The sequence below is a fragment of the Papio anubis genome, chromosome 4, assembly GCF_008728515.1.
Source record: "Papio anubis isolate 15944 chromosome 4, Panubis1.0, whole genome shotgun sequence".
Classification (NCBI taxonomy): domain Eukaryota; kingdom Metazoa; phylum Chordata; class Mammalia; order Primates; family Cercopithecidae; genus Papio; species Papio anubis.
Genome location: NC_044979.1, coordinates 29,455,883 through 29,479,981, shown reverse-complemented (window position 1 = coordinate 29,479,981; position 24,099 = coordinate 29,455,883). Strand labels below are relative to the sequence as shown.

General features: G+C 42.6%; 1 long non-coding RNA gene and 1 pseudogene across 1 annotated transcript; both read right to left on the bottom strand.

Moving 5' to 3' along the window:
• Positions 1-1,597: 1,597 nt before the first annotated feature.
• On the bottom strand, positions 1,598-2,835 carry LOC110742744 (annotated as a pseudogene).
• A 9,744-nt stretch (positions 2,836-12,579) lies between these two features.
• LOC108585161 lies at positions 12,580-16,916 on the bottom strand. Its single transcript, XR_001901203.3, has 2 exons — positions 16,683-16,916; positions 12,580-12,804 (listed from the first exon to the last, which is right to left on the bottom strand). It is a non-coding gene; the product is annotated as an uncharacterized LOC108585161 (long non-coding RNA).
• Between the last annotated feature and the right edge of the window lie 7,183 nt (positions 16,917-24,099).

Sequence of the window (24,099 nt, the reverse complement as noted above, 5' to 3'; positions counted from 1 at the left end):
ATACATACTCTCCTCCCAAATGTGTTATTTTGGGAAAAACATCTGGATTTCCACACCTCGGATGTGCATAAAGCAGGGCTGACCCAGACTCCCTCTGTTCTTTTGGTGCTGGTGGTCGTGATTGCTGCTGGCAAGTATAGGAATCAGAGAGCTGAGCAAAGAACACTTTCTGTCATCCATGCTGGCCCAAGTCTGGTTCTGGGGTAATCAGCTGGGAAATAGCAATGAGGTTTTAGAAGCCTAGAGATGGTGATAAAGCTCCTTGATAAGAGAAGTGACGTTAGGATCAAAGCCTGCTTGACTGCTCCAGTGTTGCTGAACATAGTCCACCTGAATCTATTCTACAGAAATCTACTCAGCCACAGACCTAGCTGCAGGGATGACCTTGGATTGCTGTTAGCAGATTCCCTTCAGCCTCAGCCCTCGTATGCCTCTTTCTCCTTTCCTTAGTAATCTCTTATATAGTCCCCATAAGACTCCCAATCTCTACGAGGCTTACCCTTAATCTCTAAACTCTGAACTAACAAAGGTGTCTCGTGATTCCCTCTCCTGAGCACTTGCCATGGCTTTTACCAAATCCATATCAGGGAGCAGAAAGGGTGAGTTGATGACTGAGTAGAAGATGACTAAAGTGACCATATTTCTAACAAACAAGTTTAAGTGTGGACCAGGCAGAGCCAAGTAAGATGAATGAGGGACTGGAAGAAAGCCAGCTCTTTCCTTTCTCTCCAGCACCAAGACTCAGCCCCAGGCTGTGGGAGGAGGAATAATATAGTTAAGAGTGGTATTGATTTTCCCATGGGAGTCTCCAAGGACTATTCCAAGCTTAAGAGATATTGCCTTATATTATTTGTTTATTCATGTTGTTACTTCAGCTCGGCCACCATATTTTATACACCAGTGCAAATTGCTTCATAGTTTGCATATGGTTGTGTGTTAAGGCCAGTACAGGCCATCAAAACCCACAGCATCTCAACATTTGAGGATGTCCCAGGGCTGGGTCTGGTCCTTCTCTTTTTTTTTTTTTTTTGAGACAGAGTTTCACTCTAGTTACCCAGGCTGGAGGGCAATGACGCAATCTCGGTTCACTACCACCTCTGCCTCCAGGGTTCAAGTGATTCTCCTGCCTCAGCCTCCCAAGTAGCTGGGATTACAGGAATGTGCCACCACACCTGGCTAATTTTGTATTTTTAGCAGAAACAAGGTTTCTCCATGTTGGTTAGGCTGGCCCTGAACTCCCGACCTCAGGTGATCTGCCTGCCTCGGCCTCCCAAAGTGCTGGGATTACAGGTGTGAGCCACCATGCCCAGCCAGTCTGACCCTTCTAACGCTTCCATTCAAAGAATCAAGCTAACTTCCAAGATGGGGGAATTGAGGAATGTTCTTGTTCACAGAGACATTCTCAACTTTGTGTAAGAGAATAGGATGGCAATGAGAACACATGGACACAGGGAGGGGAGCATCACACACGAGGGCCTGCCAGTGGGTGGGGGAACATGGGGAGGGATAGCATTAGGACAAATACCTAATGCATGCGGGGCTTAAAACCTAGATGATCGGTTGATGGGTGCAGCAAACCACCATGGCACATGTATACCTATGTAACCTGCACATTCTGCACATGTATCCCAGAACTTAAAGTATAATAAAATAATAATAGTAATAATAATTTTAAAATAAAAGAAAATAGGTGAGTGGCAAAGAGTACTGGCCTGGGACCAAATTCAGAGCTGGCAAACTCCTGGAATAGAAAGTTGTCCCTTTGTAGTATACATCCAGAAGCTCCTGAGAGTCAGCTGGTTTCCTGCTATTAACCTGAATTTGGTTTTACTTAATGGATTCTGGTCCCTTTCTCTGGTCCTGCTTTAAGCTTGGGCCATGATGTCCTGGGGCTTGAGGGTGAGGAGCAGGAGCCTCTGTAAGGGGAACAGAAATGGTGTGTGGAGGGGCACAGGGCAGGTAAATCCAGAAAAGTTTTCAGAGGGTGTCTGGATTCCATGTTCCAGTTTCGGGCCTGTACAGAGCTAGGAGCATCTGAGACCGGGTCAGGATTTAAGGAGAAAGAGAGAAGATCCCAGAAACAAAACAACAAAATAACATTATTAAAGCTGAGGGGCTGGCAAATGCAATGTGACATTTTGTTCTTTTTTTTAATTGACATATAATAACTATATATATTCATGGGGTACATAGCGATGTTTTGATACATACACTATATAGTGATTAGATAAGGGTAATTAGCATATCCATCATCTCAAACATTTATCATTTCTCTCTGTTTTTTAATTCTGGTGTATGAAATCTATTAAATTATGATACACATAAAAAATTCATGAGATATTTCTCTTTTGTAATAAACAACGCAGTGGCCAATTATTACTCATGAGAAGCTTTTTTCAGATAAGCTATCAAGTCCGCCCTTTCTCCCTTCTTCTTAATGCCACCAAAGATCATTTTTGTTCCAGGGATGTAATTCTTTGGATTCTCCAAATACTCTATCAGTGTGTCCTCTCCTCAGGTGATGCCTTTGTTCTTACTGGTGTCTCTGTAGCAGAATCCAATGGCCTGATCTGTCTTCCACCCAAAGAGACCATGGAGATTAGGCTCAGTCTTGTGCTTGCCTCCCTTTTCCATGGTGTGGCACTGAGCACACTTCTGAACACAAATATTTTTGCTTTTCTCAACATCACTCATATTTAATTCTCTCTTTTGTCACTGACACTGTGAAGGTTCCCCCTCAGAAACCAGATGTCCCGCTCTTTCATTTATCATTTCTTTGTGTGGAGAACATTCTATATCTATTTTTTAGCTACTGTTTTGTTTCTTTTTTTTTTTGAGATGGAGTCTTGCTCTGTTGCCAGGCACAATCTCGGCTCACTACAACCTCTGCCTCCCAGGTTCAAGCGATCCTCCTGCCTCAGCCTCCCTAGTAGCTGGGATTACAGGTGCATGTCACTCTGCCCAGCTAAGTTTTGTATTTTCAGTAGAGATGGGGTTCACCATGTTGGCCAGGCTGATCTCGAACTCCTGACCTAAAGTGATCCGCCTGCCTCAGCCTCCCAAAGTCCTGGGATTACAGGCATGAGCCACTGTACCTGGTTTGTTTTAGCTATTTAAAACTATATAATATATTCTTGCTACATCCAGTCATCCTACAGTGGTATAGAACAGGGGTCCCCAACCCCTAAGCCATGGTCGTGTAACGGTCTGTGGCCTGTTAGGACCTGGGCCACGCAGCAGGAGGTGAGAAACAGGCTACAGAAGCTTTATCTGTATTTACAGCTGCTCCCCGTTGCTCACATTACCACCTGAGCTCTGCCTCCTGTCAGAGCAGTGGCAGCATTAGATTCTCACAGGAGCGCAAACCCTATTGTGAACTGCACATGCCAGGCTCCTTATGACAGTCTAATGCCTGATGATCTGTCACTGTCTCCCATCACCCCCAGATGGGACCATCTCGTTGCAGGAAAACAAACTTAGGGCTCCCACTGATTCTACAATTTGGTGAGTTGTATGATTATTTCATTACATATTAATATTATGATGCAATAATAATAGCAATAAAGTGCGCAATAAATGTAATGCACTTGAATCATCCTGAAACCATTCCCTACTCCCTGGTCTGTGGAAAAATTGTCTTCCTTGAAACTGGTCCCTGGTGCCAGAAAGGTTGGGGACTGCTTGTATAGAACACTAGAACTTATTCCTTCTATCTAGCTGTAATTTTGTATCATTTAATGAACATCTCTCTATCTCCCACTTCCCTCTGCCCTTCCAGCCTCTAGTATCCTGTTTTACTTTTTACTTTTATGAAATCAACTTTTCTTAGCTTCCACATAGGAGTGAGAACATGCAGTATTTAACTTTCTGTTCCTGGCTTAATTCACTTAACACAACGTGCTTCAGTTCTATCCATATTACTTCAAATAACTGGATTTCATTCTTTTTTTTAGTAGCCGAATAGCGTTCTATTGTGTATGCATACCACGTTCTCTTTATCCATTCATCTGTTCTTGAACACCTAGGCTGAGTCTATATTTTGGCTATCGTGAATAGGGATGCAATAAACATAGGGGCACAGATGTCTCTTTGATACACTGATTTCTTTCCCTTTGAATAAATGCCCAGTAGTGGGATTGCTGTATCATATGGTAGTTCTATTTGTAGTTTTTTGAGGAACCTCCAACTCTTCTCCATAGTGGCTATACTAGTTTACATTCCCACCAACAGTGGATAAGAGTTCCGTTTTTCCACATCCTCGCCAGCATTTGTTATTTTTTTGTGTGTTTCTGATAATAGCATCCTAACCGGAGTGAGATGATACTTCATGGTGGGTTTGATTTGCATTTCCCTGATGATTAGCAATGTTGAGCATTATCTTGTATATTCGACCATCCATTTGTACGTCTTCTTTTGAGAAATATCTGTGCAGATCCTTTGCCTTTTTTTTTTTTTTTTGAGACCAAGTCTTGCTCTGTCACCCAGGCTGGAGTACAGTGGCATGATCATGGCTCACTACAACCTCTGCCTCCCAGGTTGAAGCGATTCTCCTGCCTCAGCCTCCTGAGTAGCTGAGTAGCTGGGATTACACCCACGTGCCACCACACCTGGCTAATTTTTTATATTTTATATATTTTTTATATTTTTGGTAGAGAGGGGATTTCACCATGTTGGCCAGGCTCCTGACCTCAAGTGATCCAACTCCTGACCTCAAGTGATCCACCCTCCTGACCTCAAATGATCTGTCTGCCTTGGCCTCCCAAAGTGCTAGCCCACTTGCCCATTTTTAAATTGAATTGTTTGCTTTTTTGCTGTTGAGGTGTTTGAATTCCTTGTATATTCTAGATAATAATCCCTTGTTGGATGAATAGTTTACAAATATTTTCTCTCATTCTGTTGATTGTATTTTCACTCTATTGATTGTTCCCTTTGCTGTGTAGAAGTTTTTTAGTTTGATATAATCCCATTTGTTTATTGTTACTTTTGTTGCCTATGCTTTTGAAGTCTTATAAAACCTTTTCTCAGACCCATCTCCTGAGGCATTTCCCCATGTTTTCTTCTAGTAGTTCTATAGTGTTGGGTCTTACATTTAGGTCTTTGATCCACTTTAAGTTGATTTTTGTATAGGATGAGAGTCAGGAATCTAGTTTCATGCTTTTGCATATGAATATCCAGTTTTCCCTCAACCATTTATTGAAGAGACTATCAATAAGAGTTCTTGGCACCCTTGAGGGTGCCAGTGAGGGTTCTTGGCACCTTTGTCAAAAATCAGTTGGCTGTAGATACATGGATTAATTTCTGGGTTCTCTATTGTTCCAGTGTTCTATGTGTCTGTTTTTATGCCAGTGCCATGCTGTTTTGCTTACTACAGCTTTGTAGGATATTTTAAAGTCTGGTAGTGTGATGCCTCCAGCTCTGTTTTTGCTCAAGATTGCTTTGACTATTTGGGGTCTTTTGTGGTTCCATATACATTTTAAGATTTCTTTTTTCCATTTCTATGAAGAATGTCATTGGTATTTTGATAGGAATTGCATTAAATCTATAAATTTCTTTGTATAGTAAGATTTTGTTCTGAATGCTAAAACTGCAGGTATAAATAGGATGGCACTGCTGGCTCAGAGGAAGATCTGATTGGCCAGGGTGCCTCCCTAATAGCTCTGATTTCACTAGTTCCAATCTTCTCTCAGTACTTTGAGGGATTAAGACAAAAATTTCACATCATAGGTCTGATGCTGAAACAAGTTTGTTCCTTTAATGAGATAGTTTTTGACAAATTGGATCCAATGTCTCCTGTTAAAATGGAAATACATATTTGGAGTGGTGGTAGGGCAGGTAGACAAGTAACGAGCCTGAGCAGCCATCAGCACATTAGTTTGAATTAATTTAGGAACAAAGAAAAACTTCCTGGGAGGATATGATCTATAGTGGGATGGTTGAGAGCAGGTTGTTAGTGGTGGTGATAATGGGTTATTTTAATTTTGAATGTATATGTTGCAGGGAAGGAAAAAGTTGGTGGAGAGTTCAGAGCCAAAGTCATGCTGAGTGACAGGTGGAAGACAGTCTGATGGATCATAGTCACTGTTCTTAAAGAATACATAATTCAGGTTTGCATGAGACAAGATGAACCACTGACATCCTAATTTCTCAAAGTAGTCATTGGAAATGGAAACAAGAGTCAGGATTTATTGGAGGCTATAGTCACACAGAAGGGATTCCTGAAGGTGAGGGACCCTTTCACCTCCCCACTGGGCAGAAAGCACTTGCCAGAAGAAAGGGTTGCAAAAGAAGGTTGAACTCATCAAGAAAAGTGCCTTGGACCAGTCTCTGTACTGCTAAGTAGGGCCTACCACTCCAGCCTGCCAATCCCTACATAGGCCCTGTCTTCAATAAACACTAGAGTTCACTTATCTTCCATTCCAAGAACGAATCTGACGTCTGTTGTGTTAGTCTGTTTTCACACTGCTGATAAAGACATACCTGAGACTGGCTAATTTACAAAAGAAAGAGGTTTGATGGACTTACAGTTCCACATGGCTCGGGAGACCTCACAATCATGGCAGAAGGCAAGGAGGAGCAAGTCACATCTTACATGGATGGCAGCAGGCACAGAGAGAGCTTGTGCAGGGAAACTCCTGTTTTTAAAACCATCAGATCTCATGAGACTTATTCACTATCATGAGAACAGCATGGGAAAGACCTGTCCTCATGATTCAATTATCTCCCACCAGGTCCCTCCCACAACACATGGGAATTCAAGATGACATTTGGGTGGGAACACAGCCAAACCACATCATCTGCTGTGCCTCATCCTACAGATAGCAGAGCTTCCTAATCTATCAAGAGTTCAGCATTTTGTGAGTGGTCAGGATCTCACCCTTCATTTAGCCAACTAACTACCACCAACCAACCACTACCATCAGAGGTGGGCCTAAGGAGGGCCTTGGGGTCTTTGGGAAGTGGGCCATGCTCAGTCTACATCTGAATGTGCTATGGCTCCTGACAGCCTGGCCAGGGGCACACACCAAAAGAATGATCAGGCTTGAAAAACGTGCCAACTTGCTTATAAATCAGTCTCTTCAGATTCTACAATTCACCGAGCCATAAAACCTCAGAGCTTCTAAGATCTTTAGAAAATATCAAGGCCAATGTTCCCAGGAAGCCTCAATGCTGCCATTTTACAAAGGAGAAAACTGAAGTGCAGAGAGATTAAGGGGCTTGTCCAAGTCACACAGCTACTTAGTGGCAGATCTGTAACTAGAAAGGTTTCAGTTCATACTCAATGTTCTTTCCTCTAGAATCTAGCCTCTGCCCCCTTGTTATTTTTGGCATGAGAGAGAAGGATTATATTTGTGCCTCTAGAAAAGCTGCGCTCTTGGATTGAATTCTGATTTTCTCAAGTCTCATTGAGAACCACATGAAAAAACTTCTCTGCTGGATTTGAGTTTAAAAAAAAAAAAAAGAATCTGAAGAAAAAAATAGCAAATCTGGTATCCTAATGAGATAATGAATGCACAAGTACTTTGAAAGAGGTACAGCACTTCAGTGCTTTTCAGATATGAGGTTTTATCATGCTCTTGAAAGAAATGCATAGGCTTTACTGACGTGGGGGCTGGGGCTGGAGCCCTGGCAGAAATGGGGAAGCACAGGCTGTGGCAAGGGGGGTTTCTCCAGAAGGCTGACTCATTTCTTGGCTGTCCCAAGCTTAGAGAGCCAGATTTCTTAGGGTTGTTTACCACCTTAGTAAGGAACTGGTGGAGGGTTTTTTCTGGAGTTAAGCACTGCAGGAAGAGCTGCCCACAGTATGGGGGTGGGTCATCTGCTTCAGGACTGCCCAGGCCAACTGTGGTTACCCCAGTTAACTGTGGTGAGCTGTCCACATAACCAGCCTTCTGGATCCGCCTTTCAAGGAGTCCCGCTGTGCTTCTCCCTGCTGGGGCCGCTGAAAGGAGGGCATAGGCAATTGCTAGAGGTGAAGAAAAAGTCTGTAGCTAAACTATAAAAACAGGCGTCCTGGATCTGGCTACATCCTGGTGATCTTGCATATAGGATGAATCCTAAGAAAAGGTGAGTCTTGTTAATGTGCACAGCACACAAGCTGGTGGGATGGCATGCCAGTCAGTAGATTTTCAGTTCCAAGGTAACTGAAAATCCATTTTTATCTGACTTAGACAAAACGAAACAAAGCACCAAACCAACAAACAACAACCACACAATTTCACTGCTTCACGTAACTGAGAAGTCTAAGGTTAGGGCTTGTTTCGGGCACCACTGATCTTGTGACTCAAACTATGTCACTGGGACTTGGTTTAACCCTGTCTCAGCTCTGCCTTTCCTCAGTGTTACCTTTTCTCTCGGGAGCCCTGGGGTAGCCCCCAGTGGCTGTAGGTCATCTGTAATCCCAGGGGGTCCCAGCAAAAGAGAGGGGGAATCTCTTTCAGTAATGGTCCCACTCCCCAACTAAATTCTAGGCTTCATTCTGATTGGACCAAGTTAGAGCACATAACCATCCCTGGGCTCTGATTGACCAGAACAGAGTCCAGGGCTCCACCTGCCAGGCCTAAGGGTAGATCTCTCCCATGCGCACTGAGCCTGAGACAGAAGGTGGAGTTGCTTCCCAAAGGAAATCTACCGTGCTGGTACCAGAACGGGGAATAGGTGCTGGGCTTGAAAAAATAACAGACAAGCAGTGCTACCCATTTAAGCATTTGAAATAATTTCACCTCAAAATCAGAGTGGTCGAGTCTCAGACACATGAGATTCTGTCTCAGATTTCTGGTGGCTTGAATGGAGGGTGTACAGAATCATGTCTTGATAAATGTTTAGCTTCTAAGGTTTGAAGTGCAGATATTGGGCTGAGTATCCCTCCCAGAAATACTTGCATTTTCTGCATTTTTTTTAAGATTTGATTTTTTTTTTTTTTTTTAGACACTCAGGCTGGAGTGCAGTGGTGTGATCTTGGCTCACTGCAACCTCTGCCTCCTGGGTTCAAGCAATTCTTGTGCTTCAGCCTCTGGAGTAGCTGGGACTACAGGTGTGAGCCACCACACCTGGCTAGTTTTTGTAGTAGAGACAGGGTTTTACCATGTTGCCCAGGCTGGTCTCGAACTCCTGGCCTACTATAGGGTTTCACTGTTGCCCAAGCTGGAGCGCAGCAGCACAATCATAGCTCACTGCAGCCTCGAATCCTGGGCTCAAGTGATCCCCCCACCTCAGCCTCCTGAGTAACTAGGACTACAGACACGTGCCACCACACCCAACTAATTTTTTATTTTACTTTTTGCAGAGACAGGGTCTCGCCATGTTACCCAGGCTGGTCTTGAATTCCTGGCCTCAAGTGATCCTCCTGTCTCAGCCTCCCAAATTGCTGGGATTACAGGCATGAGCCATTGCACCAGCCTCTTCTTATAAAGACACTAATTCCATCATAAGGGCCCTACCCTCATGACCTCATCTAAACCCACTTTTCTCCCAAAGGCCCATCTCCAAATACTATCACACTGGGGTTACGTATTTGGTGGAAGGGGTGATTCTGCTCATAGTGATATTATATACCTGCCCAAAAAGGTAGGGGAGCAACTTAAAGTGATACTGGAAACCAATGATCTTATATGATAAATAGCCAGGAAAGGCCAGGAGCAGGAGCTCACGCCTGTAATCCCAGCACTTTGGGAGGCCAAGGTGGGCAGATCACGAGGTCAGGAGATCAAGACCATCCTGGCTAACATGGTGAAACCTCGTCTCTACTAAAAATACAAAAAAAGTAGGCGGGTGTGGTGGCAGGCACCTGTAGTCTCAGCTACTTGGGAGGCTGAGGCAGGAGAATGGCGTGAACCCAGGAGGGGGAGCATGCAGTGAGCTGAGATCGAGTCACTGCACTCCAGCCTGGGCAACAGAGCAAGACTCCATCTCAAAATAAATGAATAAATAGCCAGGAAACTTAATGGTACTAGATGCATAAAGACACCAAATGAATGTTTACCACTTTTTTCCTCAATAATTTCTGTATTTTTTGTTTTTTGTGTTGTTGTTGTTGTTGTTGTTGTTGTTGTTGTTGTTGTTGAGATGGAGTCTTGCTCTATCACCCAGGCTGGAGTGCAATGGCACGATCTGAGCTCACTGCAACCTCCGCCTCTGGGGTTCAAGTGATTCTCCTGCCTCAGCCTCCCGAGTAACTGGGACTACAGGAGCCCCCAACCATGCTCAGCTAATTTTTGTATTTTTAATAGAGACAGGGTTTCACCAGGTTGGCCAGGCTGGTCTCGAACTCCTGACGTCAGGTGATCCACCTGCCTCGGCCTCCCAAAGTGCTGGGATTACAGGCATGAGCCACCGCACCCGGCCTGTATTTGTTTTTTGAGTAGCTGGTACAGTCAGTCACATGGTTTACAGTCAAAAGAGGCAAAAGGATATGCAGTGAAAACTCTCCCTCCTATCCCTGCTTTCCAGCCACCAGTTTCCTTCCCCAGAGACTGTGGCCGGGGCTTTTGTCTCCTTCCTATGTACATCCAGGTCCCTTGGAGACATGGGTTTCAGAATAGCCTATGTACATCCAGGTCCCTTGGAGACATGGGTTTCAGAATCCAGAACGTTTCAGGTTTAGGCAGTAATAAGGTGCATACAGCATGTATTCCGCAACACCCCAGGTTCTGTCTAGGATGGCCAATCATCCCAGTTTGTCCCAGACTGCCCCAGCTTTAGCACTATCAGACAAACCAAGCTGATTTGACCACTTTTTAGTCTAACCAAGTTTTTGTGAATGACTTCTTTATCTTTGCTGCTTCTTAATATCTACTCAAGATTGTTTTAAGATCACTTTATTCTTCCTTTTCCTTTGGTTTTCAGGCTTGCCCTCTCTTTCAAACCATCAGGCAAAACATACCCTGATGAACATATCAAATTCAGCATCAAAGTGGTCAGTTACAACTTTAATGTTCACTACAAATTAACCTCAAAATAGCTACATAAATAAAATTAGCAGGATTATCAGAGAACTGTTCAAATAGCAATCACAGAATTCTTTCCCTGTTCTTTAAAACTCCAGAGATTGGCTGGGCACAGTGCCTCACGCCTGTAATCCTAGTACTTTGGGTGGCTGAGGCCGGCAGATCACCTAAGTTCAGGAGTTCAAGACCAGCCTGGCCAATATGGTGAAACCCCCATTTCTATTAAACATACAAAAATTAGCCAGGTGTCGTGGCGGGCACCTGTAATCCCAGCTACTCAGGAGGCTGAGGCAAAAGAATCACTTGAACTCAGGAGGCAGAGGCTACAGTGAGCTGAGATTGTGCCATGCACTCCAGCCTGGGTGACAGAGCAAGACTGTCTCAAAAAATATAAATAAATAAAATAAAAAATAAAAACTTCAGACATTGTTCATGATGTTGTTTAGGTCTCTGGAAACATTAAATGTCAGGCTTATTTTTTGTGAAAAATACGTGTTTGTATATGTGTGTGCATGTGCCCAGAGAAAACTCTGAAAGGCAGTGGCAGTGATTTTTATTTTCTTCTTTTTTATTGTTTATATATTTTTATAATGAATATGTCCTAATTGTATAATAGTTTGAAGTAATTTTTTTTCTATTTAAAAAGGTGCTGGTATGTTATTTCTGGAATTATCATGATTCTTTTCAAATTTACATTGTGTCATTATTGGTAAAGCAGAAGTCACTTATGTTTTAAATCCAAACTATGTAGCTAGGCTTGTGGCTAGAACGCATGCTCCTTAGGTCAGGGCTAAGGCTGTGTCGTTCAATTTCAGTGTATGTGCTGCGGAAGTGAGCACCGGCTGCCTCATTCATGTTTGCGCCCCGGCCCTTGGTACAATGCCTGACGTGAAATGGGTGCTCACATCTTGTTTGCTATGCTGCGTTTGAACACTCCTATAAGCATAACTTCATTCTGGATGCAAGGATCCAAATTATTTTCACAGATTAAACAGTTTAAATCTGTTATCACAGGTTTTCATCCATGGTGAGTATCCACACACAGTACCACCAAGAATAGTATCCTATTACAAGTACATCACCTTGAAAAGGTGAGTCACACTTCTCCTATAATCAAGGTGACATAAAATCCAAGACTAATCTTAGTCAAAATTGCCAGAGATAATTTCTACCCCCTGCAAGTGCTATCACAAATACATGAATTTAATAATAGAGGTAATATAGTCTATGAAACTCAATTATATTCGACCTTTTTCAACAAGAGACACATTTCATCTTTTTCTTTTTTTTTAAGACAGAGTCTAGCTCTGTCTCCAGGCTAGAGTGCAGTGGCACGATCTCAGCTCACTGCGACCTCCACCTACCAGGTTCAAGCAATTCTCCTGCCTCAGCCTCCCAAGTAGCTGGGATTACCGGCACCTGCTCCCACACCCAGCTAATTTTTGTGTTTTTAGTAGAGACAGAGTTTCACCACGTTGGCTAGGATGGTCTTGATCTCCTGACCTCGTGATCTGCCCCCCTCAGCCTCCCAAAGTCCTGGGATTACAGGCATGAGCCACTGCGCCCAGCCAATTTCATCTATTTTTATTTAACAAAATCATATCTGTAATGAACCAATCATACTTGAAATGCAAAATTCAATTATACTTTAATATTTTTATTTCTTTTTCCCATGTCATTCCATTAAGAGTTTGTGATGGACTCCCCTCGCCTGAAGAACCTTTAATGGTCTTCCCCAGAGGTAGATGCTTTGCAAGGGGCTGCGGGTCCCCTTAGGGCTCATCGCTACTACTTTCATTGCTCCTAGACATATACGATATAGCTTATAGCAGGTCCCTTAGAATGAGGTACAAAGTGTAACCTGTGAAGAGACAGAACACACACTGAAGAATTACATTGTTTTACCAATTTATATCAACCAATTCCCAGACTGAAAACAGTTCACAGATGCAGAACCTCTCGCATATACCAATTTATATTAACCAATTTATATCAATCTGGAGAATACGTGTGGGATTGGGTCCTCAGAGTATGGGATAAGGATGAAAGAAATATAAAGTGGGGTTAGGCTAAATGGATTGCTATGAGCTCACTAAGCAGAGATTCTGGATTTCATATTGTTAGCTCAAGTTGCTAGAAATGGTTCTGATAGTTTGTTTGGTTAGTTAACTTGAAGTCTGGACCCAAAGGTGGCTTAGGCTGAATAAAGTTTCCTTGGTATACTGTGGAGCAGAATTTCTCAGTCTTGGCGTTATTAACTATGAAAAAATCAAAATGGAGCCACGTATGTTAAAAACCCTGGCAAAGAGAGTGGCAAAGTCCATGAAGAGAGGGTTCTCATGCATGAATGTCTGATAATAAGAACTATTACAAAAAAACTCCACAAAACCACAATCTTGCACAAAGGTCGTCTCAACTTTACACAGAAAAATACTTCTGCAGGGATGTACATCTGCACAGCAACCACCCATCCAACCTCCCTTGTTATTGATCCATGTAGCTGAGAATAATTATCTCAAAACAACTATGTAATCCTTCTCATTTTTCCTTTAAAAACCTTTATCTTCCTTTACCTCCCTGAATATGCCTCGGTTACTATGGCACGTGTATTCCTGTTGCAATGCCTCTTCCCCAATAAAATCATTTTATTTTAGAGAGTCTCCCTTTCTGTTTGCTATTTAGGTTGACATAGCATAAGACTTTGTGGTGGGGGACTGTCCCGTGCACTGTAGGATGTTTAGCAGCAGTGCTGAGACTAGGGTGAGTTGAGCGAGACAGCTAGCTTTGGGCCCTGGGTACCTCACTCACCTAATCCTGGTCCTGGCTTCATTTAGCCATAGCTCTGGCTCCTAGATGCTAAGTACCAGTAGCACCCAGCTAGTTGTGACAATCAAAGATGTTTCCAGACATTGCCAAATGTCTCTAGGGGGCAAAATCACCTTTAGTAGGGAAATACTGCTATAGAGGAAAGTTTCCAAAGTTTTCATAATTCCTTGTTTCTAGCATGTGTAATATGTGTTATGAAAACTTGCAGTGCAAGGAAAATGCCTGGAATTCTGCCTGGATGTAAACTTATAAGAATGTAATAATGATGACCAGTAAATACATAATTCAAAAACATCATTGCTTCGGAAATGATATGCCATGGATTTACTTCAAAATAGTCCTGTGGTGGGGGCAGTAAGTGAGAGTGGTGATGAAATAAAAATGGCTACAAGTCGATGGCTGTTGTAGCTGGGGGTTGGGCTCATGGGCCTTTGTTGTACTATTATTATCTTTACCTCATATATATTTGATTCCATGATATAAATTTTTTGTTTTTGTTTTTGAGATGGAGTCTCGCTCTGTCGCCCAGGCTGGAGTGCAGTGGCACCATCTCAGCTCACTACAACCTCCGCCTGCCGGGTTCAGGCAATTCTCCAGCCTCAGCCTCCCAAGTAGCTGGGACTACAGGCATGCACCATCACGCCCGACTAATTTTTGTATTTTTAGTAGAGACGGGGTTTTGCCATGTTGGCCAGGCTGGACTCGAACTCCTGACGTCAAAAGTGCTGGGATTATAGGCGTGAGCCATCGTGCCTGACCTATAAAGTTTTTTAAAAATCATCTTTTCCTACTTAAGCCCATTCTTCTGTTTAAATCACTTGTTTCAATTGTTTCACGTTGACGCTGCCTATTATTTCAAGTTCTTCTGATCTTTTATTTTGCTGCCTTTTTTAGCATAACTTTTGCTATATGACATACTTAAACAGGTATAACCATGATGACAAGAACAGACATGCTTAATCTTATCCTCAGGCCTGGTTGGGTAGCCTCGTCTGCCACTCTTTTCACAGGCCTTATGCACGGACCACTGGCTGCCTGCCATTGACCATACATTTGCAACCCTCTGGATCATCATGCACTTGCCTGTCTTCTCTGTTTAGCAAAATCTTCCTCCTTCCTCTAGCTCAGCTCAAATGCCACTGCTCCCTCCTCTTCAGCGCTTTGCTTCCCTTTCATTCCAGCCCACTTCCCTTCTAACCATGTCAACTTCTCTTTTCCTCCTGCTCCAAAAGAGCTTCGCTCATATTTTCTTTATGCTATTTATTGCATCTTATAGTTTGCCATTGTAAAAATAAGAAGTATTTGGTTGAAAGAAAGAGAAACTAACCTACACTAGATTAACAGGAAGTCTGTTAAAAGAATAACAAGGAAACTCTTCAGACTGAACTGCATGTGGCCAACTGGGCCTGAGGGATTAATCTAGGAATTAAACACTCTTCTCTCCAAGTCTCTCTCCTTGGTGCTCTTCCCTGGGTGACTGGTTCATTCTTCTGCAGCAAATCAACTATTTCGCTCTTTAGTCCCCACGGTAAAAAAACATGGGTGTCCCTCCGCTACCAAGTGTATATGTTGCAGTTTTAGCCACACAAAGAGTGAGTGAGTATCTCTGTGTTTTGAGAGGGAAGGAACTGATTGGCCCAGTTTAGTCAGGACTTATCTGCGGGGAGTGGATGGTTGAGTGGGCAGGATCACATGGTACAAAATAACCACCACCTCTATGGATGGGGATGGAGCAGTTACGGGTACATAGGGACACAGTAGACCATCCAAAAGCTTCCATTACAGTTATACACATGTCTAATTTCCCAGTTAGATCGTGAGCTGCTCAAGGGCACTGACAGTGGCTCCTTCATCTTTGTGAGCCTTTGCCAAGAAATACATATTTATTAAACGAATTTATAACCAATTCCGTGGAGCTTAACTTACACATGAGGCTCACACAAGCATCTGAAATAATGCATACAGATATTCTGATAGACATTTTAACATATAATAAACACTTTGTGGGCCCGGCGTGGTGGCTCACGCCTGTAATCCCAGCACTTTGGGAGGCTGAGGCAGATGGATTGTCTGAGGTCAGGAGTTTGAGACCAGCCTGGCTAATGTGGTGAAACACCATCTCTACTAAAAATACAAAAATTAGTTGGGTGTGGTGGCACATGCCTGTAGTCCCAGCTACTAGGGAGGCTAAGGCAGGAGAATCACTTGAACTCAGGAGGCAGAGGTAGTAGTGAGCCCAGATCATGCCACTGCACTCCAGCCTGGGTGACAGAGAGAGACTCCATCTCAAAAAAATAAATAAAATAAAATAAACAGTTTGTGGCAGACATTCTAGTTTCCTACTCATATCCTTTTTGGGCTTCTTTCTTTCTTTCTTTCTTTTTTTTGAGACGGAGTCTCGCTCTGTCACCCAGGCTGGTGTGCGGTGGCCGGATCTCAGTTCACTACAAGCTCCGCCTCCCGGGTTCACGCCATTCTCCTGCCTCAGCCTCCCGAGTAGCTGGGACTACAGGTGCCCACCACCACGCCAGGCTAGATTTTTGTATTTTTTTAGTAGAGACAAGGTTTCACCATGTTAGCCAGGATGGTCTGGATCTCCTGACCTCCGTGATCCGCCCGTTTCGGCCTCCCAAAGTGCTGGGATTACAGGCTTGAGCCACCGCGCCCGGCTGGCCTTCTTTCTTACTAGAACCCCACCTTTTTTTCCTTCCGGAGAGTAGTACACTCAGTTAACAATGTTTACTCAGACGTGGTGATGTGGCCCAGTTCTAGCCAATGAGATATTAGCACAAGTTACTGGTAAAGCATCTGTGAATATTTTGTAAAAGGGACAAATGTGTCTGGCTTGTAACTTTTGCTTCTGTCTTTCCCTGCCTGGAATGTGAGTGTGATGTTTGGATGTGCAGCAGCTACCTTATGACCATGAGAATGAAGGTTGCTCCCTAAGATGGGTAGCAGAAAAATAGAAGGAGCCTGGCTCCTTGAGGACGTTGGTAAACCTTTGAGTGCAAAGGACCAGCCCTGGACAGTCCATCCCCAGACTTCTTGTTGCCTGAGACAAAAAGCAAATAAAAACAAAAGTTACTGGTTTAAGCCATGGTTGGTTGTTATTCTGTTATTTGCAGCTGAACATAGTCCTAACAAGCTTTAAAAAAAAAAAAAAAAAGATTGGCCAGGTGCAGTGGCTAACACCAGTAATCCCAGCACTTTGGAAGCCTGAGGGGGTGCCGACTACTTGAGCCTAGGAGTTCAAGACTAGCCTGGGCAACATGGTGGAACTCCACCTCTACAAAAAAAAAAAATATATATATATATATATATATATATATATATAATGTATAATATATGTTTTATATATAAATATAAATATAAATATAAATATAAATATAAATATAAATATATATATATATGCCTGTAGTCCCGGCTACTTAGGAGGCTGAGGCAGGAGGATCACTTGAGCCTGGAAGGAGAAGGTTGCAATGAGCCAAGATTGTGCCACTGCACTCCAGCCAGGGCAACAGAGTGAGACCTGTCTAAAAAAAGCAAAACAAAGCAAAACAAAACAAAACAAAAATTAAACTAGAACTTATTTTTTTTAATTGTACAAGTCCTATGCTTACCTGAGGAAAGATACTAGATCCTTTAGAGATGTTTTTAAAAAGTATTGTCCATAGATGATACACATCAGAATTACACAGTCTGCTTGTTAGAGAAGGTAAATTTTCAATGTGCTTGTTTGCTCAACCTAACCTCTCAACCGAGAATCAGAATCACTGGGGCTAGGGGCTGGAAATCTGCTCTTTCAACAAACTCACCAAACAATCCCTGAGCTCAGAAAATCTTAAGAACCACCAATAAATGATTCAAACAAGTTAAATGTAACTAGTTTACATTTAACTATGTAGCAAGGTAATGTAACTAGTTGGGTTTTTTGTTTGTTTGTTTGTTTTGTTTGGTTTGGTTTGGTTTCCTCTTCAGTTCAACACTAATCCCCACACCTACCAACTTAACTTGATTATCATCAAGAAGAGTCCAACCTCTTTTTGAAGAGGAAACAAACTGTCAAGCTTCAATAAGAGCACACAATTTCCTGTGAGGTTGAAGCAAATGTTCTGCTTTCTTTATTAAGTTTATTTTAACTAAATTTGCTAAGCTTCCTCTAAATGTGTCATAATATCCTTACCCCCTTCCTTTTTTGAGCACTGCCAATCACAGTCTCATTTCACATATGCAGTTGTGCTCAGTGTCATATTCTAATTGTCTGATACATTTGAAATCAACATAATCCAATATACTTCCGATTTAATATTCCCTTAGTTTAGGCTCTCCTGAGTTATTAATTCTTTCTAGACTCAGAATACTCTTATCTAGTTTTGCCTTTCTTATTGAACTAAAAGTTACTCTTATGTGAAAAAAAATAAGTAGAAACAATTTTTAAAACCCCAAATCTTGAATTTGAATATGATCAGAGGTCATTTATTAAGTAACACCAGAGGCAAATGACCAATATTAGACCCCCTAAACTATCATGACCCTGTCTTCTGGAGTCTTATTTCTCAAAACATCACAAAGCTTTTTCTCCTCTCTAGTCATTATGCCACCCTGAACTCATTTCCAACTGTTCATCTTTGCTCAGGCTGTGTCCCCACCTAGGGAAGCCCAGCCTCACCTCCTCTTCAATTACTGCAACCCATTCTGCTAGCTCTCTTCTCTAAATTCTTATTCTAGTCACCATCATTACCACCTAATTTTTAAAATTTTCCCAAAGGAGATTTTGACATGTCAGTCTCCAACTAAGAATCCTTCAATAGCACTGTGTTTTATTTTATTTCTTTGTTTTCTTTTAAAATAGAGTCTTGCTTTGTCACCTAGGCTGGAGTGCAGTGGCACAATCTCGGCTCACTGCAACATCCACCTCCTGAGTACAAGCAATTCTCCTGCCTCAGCCTCCCAAGTAGCTGGGATTACAGGCACACCATCATGCCCAGCTAGTTTTTGTATTTTTAGTAGAGATGGGGTTTCACCATGTTGGTCAGGCTGGTCTCGAACTCCTGACCTCTGGTGATCCGCCCGTCTTGGCCTCCCAAAGTTCTGGGATTACAGGCGAGAGCCACCGCTCCTGGCCAAGCACCATGTTTTCAACACTGAATACATCCTATGTCCCATGATTTGCTAGGTGCCAGGGGTACATATACTAATGCAACACAGCCAGAGTCTTACAGGCATTATGAACTGATGGGTTATTATCACTGGGGCTCACTAGAATTCTCATGTTGTCTACATAGTGAACTTGAACTGGAAACAATCCTCATGGCCCTCCATGATCTGTTTCTAATTTTTTTTACTAATTGTATCCCCCCCCTTATTCTCTCTCCTTCGATCCAAAATACATGGGGCTACTTGCCACTAGACAAATATACCTGCCCCCTTTCTGTCTCTTTGAATTTGCTCACTTTGGTCTCTGCTCCTGAAGTGACCTCACTTCTCTACTCACGTCGATTCTGACATATCCTTGAGGACTCAGATTTCAAATGCCACCTTCTTCATGAAACATTATATTGCTTACGAAGTTCTAATTAAGTCAGGTTTCTCAAAAAGAACCCCACATAATACCAAATGCAATGACTAGTTCTTAATTAAATCCTGGTTTGAACAAACCAGCTGTAAGGTATTTTGGGGTCAACTGGGGAAATTTGAGTATGAACTGGGCACAAAATTATATTAGGAAATTATTGCTAAACTTATCAGGAATGATAACGTTATCATAGTTATGTAAAAAGTCATTATTTTTAGACATGAAAATGAAATTAGCAGGTTAAATGACATGATAGCTCAAAAATGGATGAAGGAAACATGAGAAAATGGGAAAATTTGGTAACGGGAATGCTGTAGATGTTTCTGGATTATTCTTTCTACTTTTCTGTGCATTTGAAAATATTTCTAACCAAAAGAGAAAACAGGAGCTCCAAAAATTTTTCTTGCCAATAAAAATAAAACATATTCACTAAAGAAAATCTGAGGAAAAGGAAAAGCAACACAAATAGAGAGAAACCAATATCCTACCACATAGAGATAATCATTTATATTATGATGCCTTTCCTTCTACACATTTATAAACCTAATTCTTTTCTTTATTTATTTGTATTGACACATAAAAATTATATATATTTTATGGTATACAACATGGTGTTTTAAAATATATAATTATTTTTATTTTACAAAATTGTTATGGCTCTGGACATATAGTTTTGTACTGATCTCAGATTTTAAAAGGATATATACAAAAGATAGAAAGAAGCACATAAAACCGGGCTCGATGGCTCACGCCTGTAATCCCAGCATTCTGGGAGGCTGAAGCGGGCAGTTCACGAGGTCAGGAGATCAAGACCATCCTGGCTACTCAGGAGGCTGAGGCAGGAGAATGGCGTGAACCGGGGATGTGGAGCTTTCAGTGAGCCGAGATCGCACCACTGCACTCCAGCCTGGGTGACAGAGCGAGACTCCGTCTCAAACACACATACACACACACACACACACACACACACAAAAGAGAAAGCTATATTTTGTAGATATGTTATATGTAAATAAAAAGTTAAAATACAAAAAAAAAAAAAAAAAATGGTGCAGACAAACCTTCCAATCCTTCCAGAGTTACATACCAGCAGTTAGTTCTCTAATAATCCTAGATCCCACAGATGGGCTTTTCAATGGTGCATTTCAAATGGTGCATCCCAGAATCACTTGCCTCTTTGCAGTTTCCAGCATTTGTAGTTCTCACTGTGGGCTCTCCAGGCTACTACACGCTTTTTTCTTTTTTAATTTTTTCTGAGACAGAGTCTTGCCCTGTCACGCAGGCGGGAGCACAGTGGCCTGATCTCAGCTCACTGCAACCTCCGCCTCCTGGGTTCAAGCGATTCTTCTGCCTCAGCCTCCTGAGTAGCTGGGATTACAGGCGCGTGCCACCACGTCCGGCTAAGTTTTCTATTTTTGGTAGAGACAGGGTTTCACCACGTTGGTCAGGTTGGTCTCGAACTCCTGACCTCGTGATTCACCCACCTCAGCCTCTCAAAGTGCTGGGATTACAGGTGTGAACCACCACGCCCGGCCTACATGCTTTTTGAAGGGAATCACCAGCCTGGCCAACTGGGATCACCACAGTCATCAGCCATGCCACCTGGGCCGTCACTGCTGCTGACCCATCTTGCCTGGAGTCTCCTGCCTTGCTCTACCCAGAACTCCCCTCTCCTAAAGTTCCTCGTCTACACCGTGTCACTGCTCCTCTCTTCACATGCCTTCTTGCAAATGTTAGCTCCAGCAACATGACCCTCTTTCTTTACAGAGATATCATTCAAATATTTTAATTATTTTCATAATCACGTGTAATAATATTAAATATATTTTAAGTAAAAAATTGCTACACATCCTGTCACAACAACACAGCTGATTTTACTTTTATATTTTTTCATCTCTGTTGAAATTTGCCCATATTTCTTACTGTGGATATTTTTATATTGTTAAAATCTTACATACTATTACATATTTTGGGGGGGTTCCATTTTTTGTTTGTTTTCTTTTGTTTTGTTTTTTGTTTTTTTGGAGACAGAATTTCTGTCACCCAGGCTGGAGTGCAGTGGTGCAATCTTGGTTCACTGCAACCTCCACCTCTTGGGTTCAAGCGTTCTCATGCCTCGGCCTTCCAAGTAGCTGGGATTACAGGTGCATGCCACCACGCCCGGCTAATTTTTGTATTTTTAGTAGAGATAGAGTTTTGCCATGTTGGCCAGGCTGGTCTCAAACTCCTGGCCTCAAGTCAGCCGCCCACCTTGGCCTCCCAAAGTGCTGAAATTACAGGCATGAGCCACCACACCCGCTTTGAATTCCATTTTAAATGGCCACATTATATATTATATATATTCCAAATAACTGAAATACCTTTTCCATTGAATTCCATTTTAAATGGCCACATTATATATTCCAAAGAACTTAATGTCTTTTCCAAGGACTCGAAATAAATTGAAACTATTCACTGATTGTCAGATACTCTGTATACTTTATTCTACAACCTGATTTTTGCACCTCATATGTCATGGACCTTTTTGCAAGTCAGTACATATATTTTCTATGTTATTTTAAATGGCTGCATAGCATTCTATAGTAAAGATATATTTTTTCAATTTGTAAATTTTTTTTTTTTTTTTTTTGAGATGGAGTCTCGCTCTGTCGCCCAGGCTGGAGTGCAGTGGCCAGATCTCTGCTCACTGCGAGCTCCGCCTCCCGGGTTCGCGCAATTCTCCTGCCTCAGCCTCCCGAGCAGCTGGGAGTACAGGCGCCCGCCACCTCACCCGGCTTATTTTTTTGTATTTTTAGTAGAGACGGGGTTTCACCGGGTTAGCCAGGATGGTCTCGATCTCCTGACCTCGTGATCCGCCCGTCTCGGCCTCCCAAAGTGCTGGGATTACAGGCTTGAGCCACCGCGCCCGGCCTCAATTTGTAAATTCTTTTCGATTTTCCAATTTGTGTAACTTTTTCATTTTGAATCATTAATACATTCTATGCTGCAAAAAAAGAAAAAAGAAAAGAAAAAAGAAAAAGAAAAAAACCAGAAAGAATAAAATGGCACACAGTGAAGTTTCTCTGCTCTCTTTTCAGTTCTCATCACCATCCCAGTTTGTAACCTCCTTTCTTACTTGATGTCTTACATTTCCTTCCAGAGTTTATTTAGTCACAGGGAAGCAAACACAAACGTTATTCCTTATTTTTGTTTTCTCTCTTTCACTTTAACCAGAAGGTAACATATTGTATCTACTGTCCCTCGTTTTGCTTTTTTTTTTTTTTTCTTTTGAGACTGAGTCTCGCACTGCCGCCCAGCCTGGAGTGCAGTGGCGCGATCTCAGCTCACTGCAACCTCCGCCTCTCAGGTTCACGTCATTCTCCTGCCTCAGCCTCCCGAGTAGCTGGGACTATAGGCGCCCGCCACCGCGCCCGGCTAATTTTTTTGTATTTTTAGTAGAGACGGGGTTTCACTGTGTTAGCCAGGATGGTCTGGATCTCCTGACCTCGTGATCCGCCCGCCTCGGCCTCCTAAAGTGTTGGGATTACAGGCGTGAGCCACCGCGCCCAGCCTCATTTTGCTTTTTAAATGTAATGACCTAACTTGGAGATCGTTCCAACTCAGTACAGAGAGTTTCCTAATCCTTTGTTCTATAGCTGCATGGCTTCCTACTTTGTGGTGCCGTCTATGACTTCCACATGAGGGACACTGTGGTCATCACTTTGAATCCTGATCCCATCTCTACCTGTTAATTCCAAAACCTCATTCCATCCATTATCCACATTAATCCCTCTTTACTGTTTTGTTTCGTTTTGTTTTTTCCTACAAACATGTTAGGTCTCTTCTATGCTAACAGAGAACTTTACCTTCACTCTGGGGTACCTTAAGGCTCCCATAACCTTCAAAGCTCCAGATAGAGATATCCACAGTCTTCGTTCACAGCTTCCATTTCACCACCCATTCCTTCCTTGACACTTTGTGATCTTCTTTCTTCCTGTCTCAGTTAAAAATGATCTCTTGGCTGGGCACAGTGGCTCATGTCTGTAATCCCAGCACTTTGGGAGGCCCATGCGGGTGGATCACCTGAGGTCAGGAGTTCAGACCATCCTGGCCAACATGGTGAGACCCCATCTCTACTAAAAATACAAAAACTAGCCAGGCATGATGGCTGGCGCCTGTAATCCTAGCTACTTGGGAGGCTGAGACAGGAGAATCGCTTGAACTAGGGAGGCGGAGGTTGCAGTGACCTGAGATCGTGCCACTGCATTCCATCCGGGATGACAGAGCTAGACTCCATCCCAAAAAAATAAAACTGATTTCTGGAAGATCATCTAATAGAAACATTCAGCATCTTGGTCTATTTCTCTATCCTCCCTGCTCTAACATCTGAAAATGAGCACCTACTCATTCAATCACTAACCTCTTGTAAAATGACTTCTGCCCACCCTACCCTCTTCATACTAAAACTGATCTCCAGTGTCAACCTGTTAATGGCCAGTAATCACCCAGTAACCTGGCTAAGTGACTACCTTCTTTAACCTCCACTCTTGCTGCTCCTGTTATGCCTGCTTGTCACCACAGCCTAACCCCTAGAGATTCTATCTTGCCAATGCCTTCCCTTCTATCCTTTCCTAACTATCTATTATTCTATGACTCCTAAATCAGTTCCTCGTTTCTGATTATCTGGATGATAAGCAGCATGCTTCTAACAAATCTTTCTCTCTCCAGCTTCTTTCCCACTCTAACTGAAAACGTGGGTTTTTCATCATCCCTTTCTTC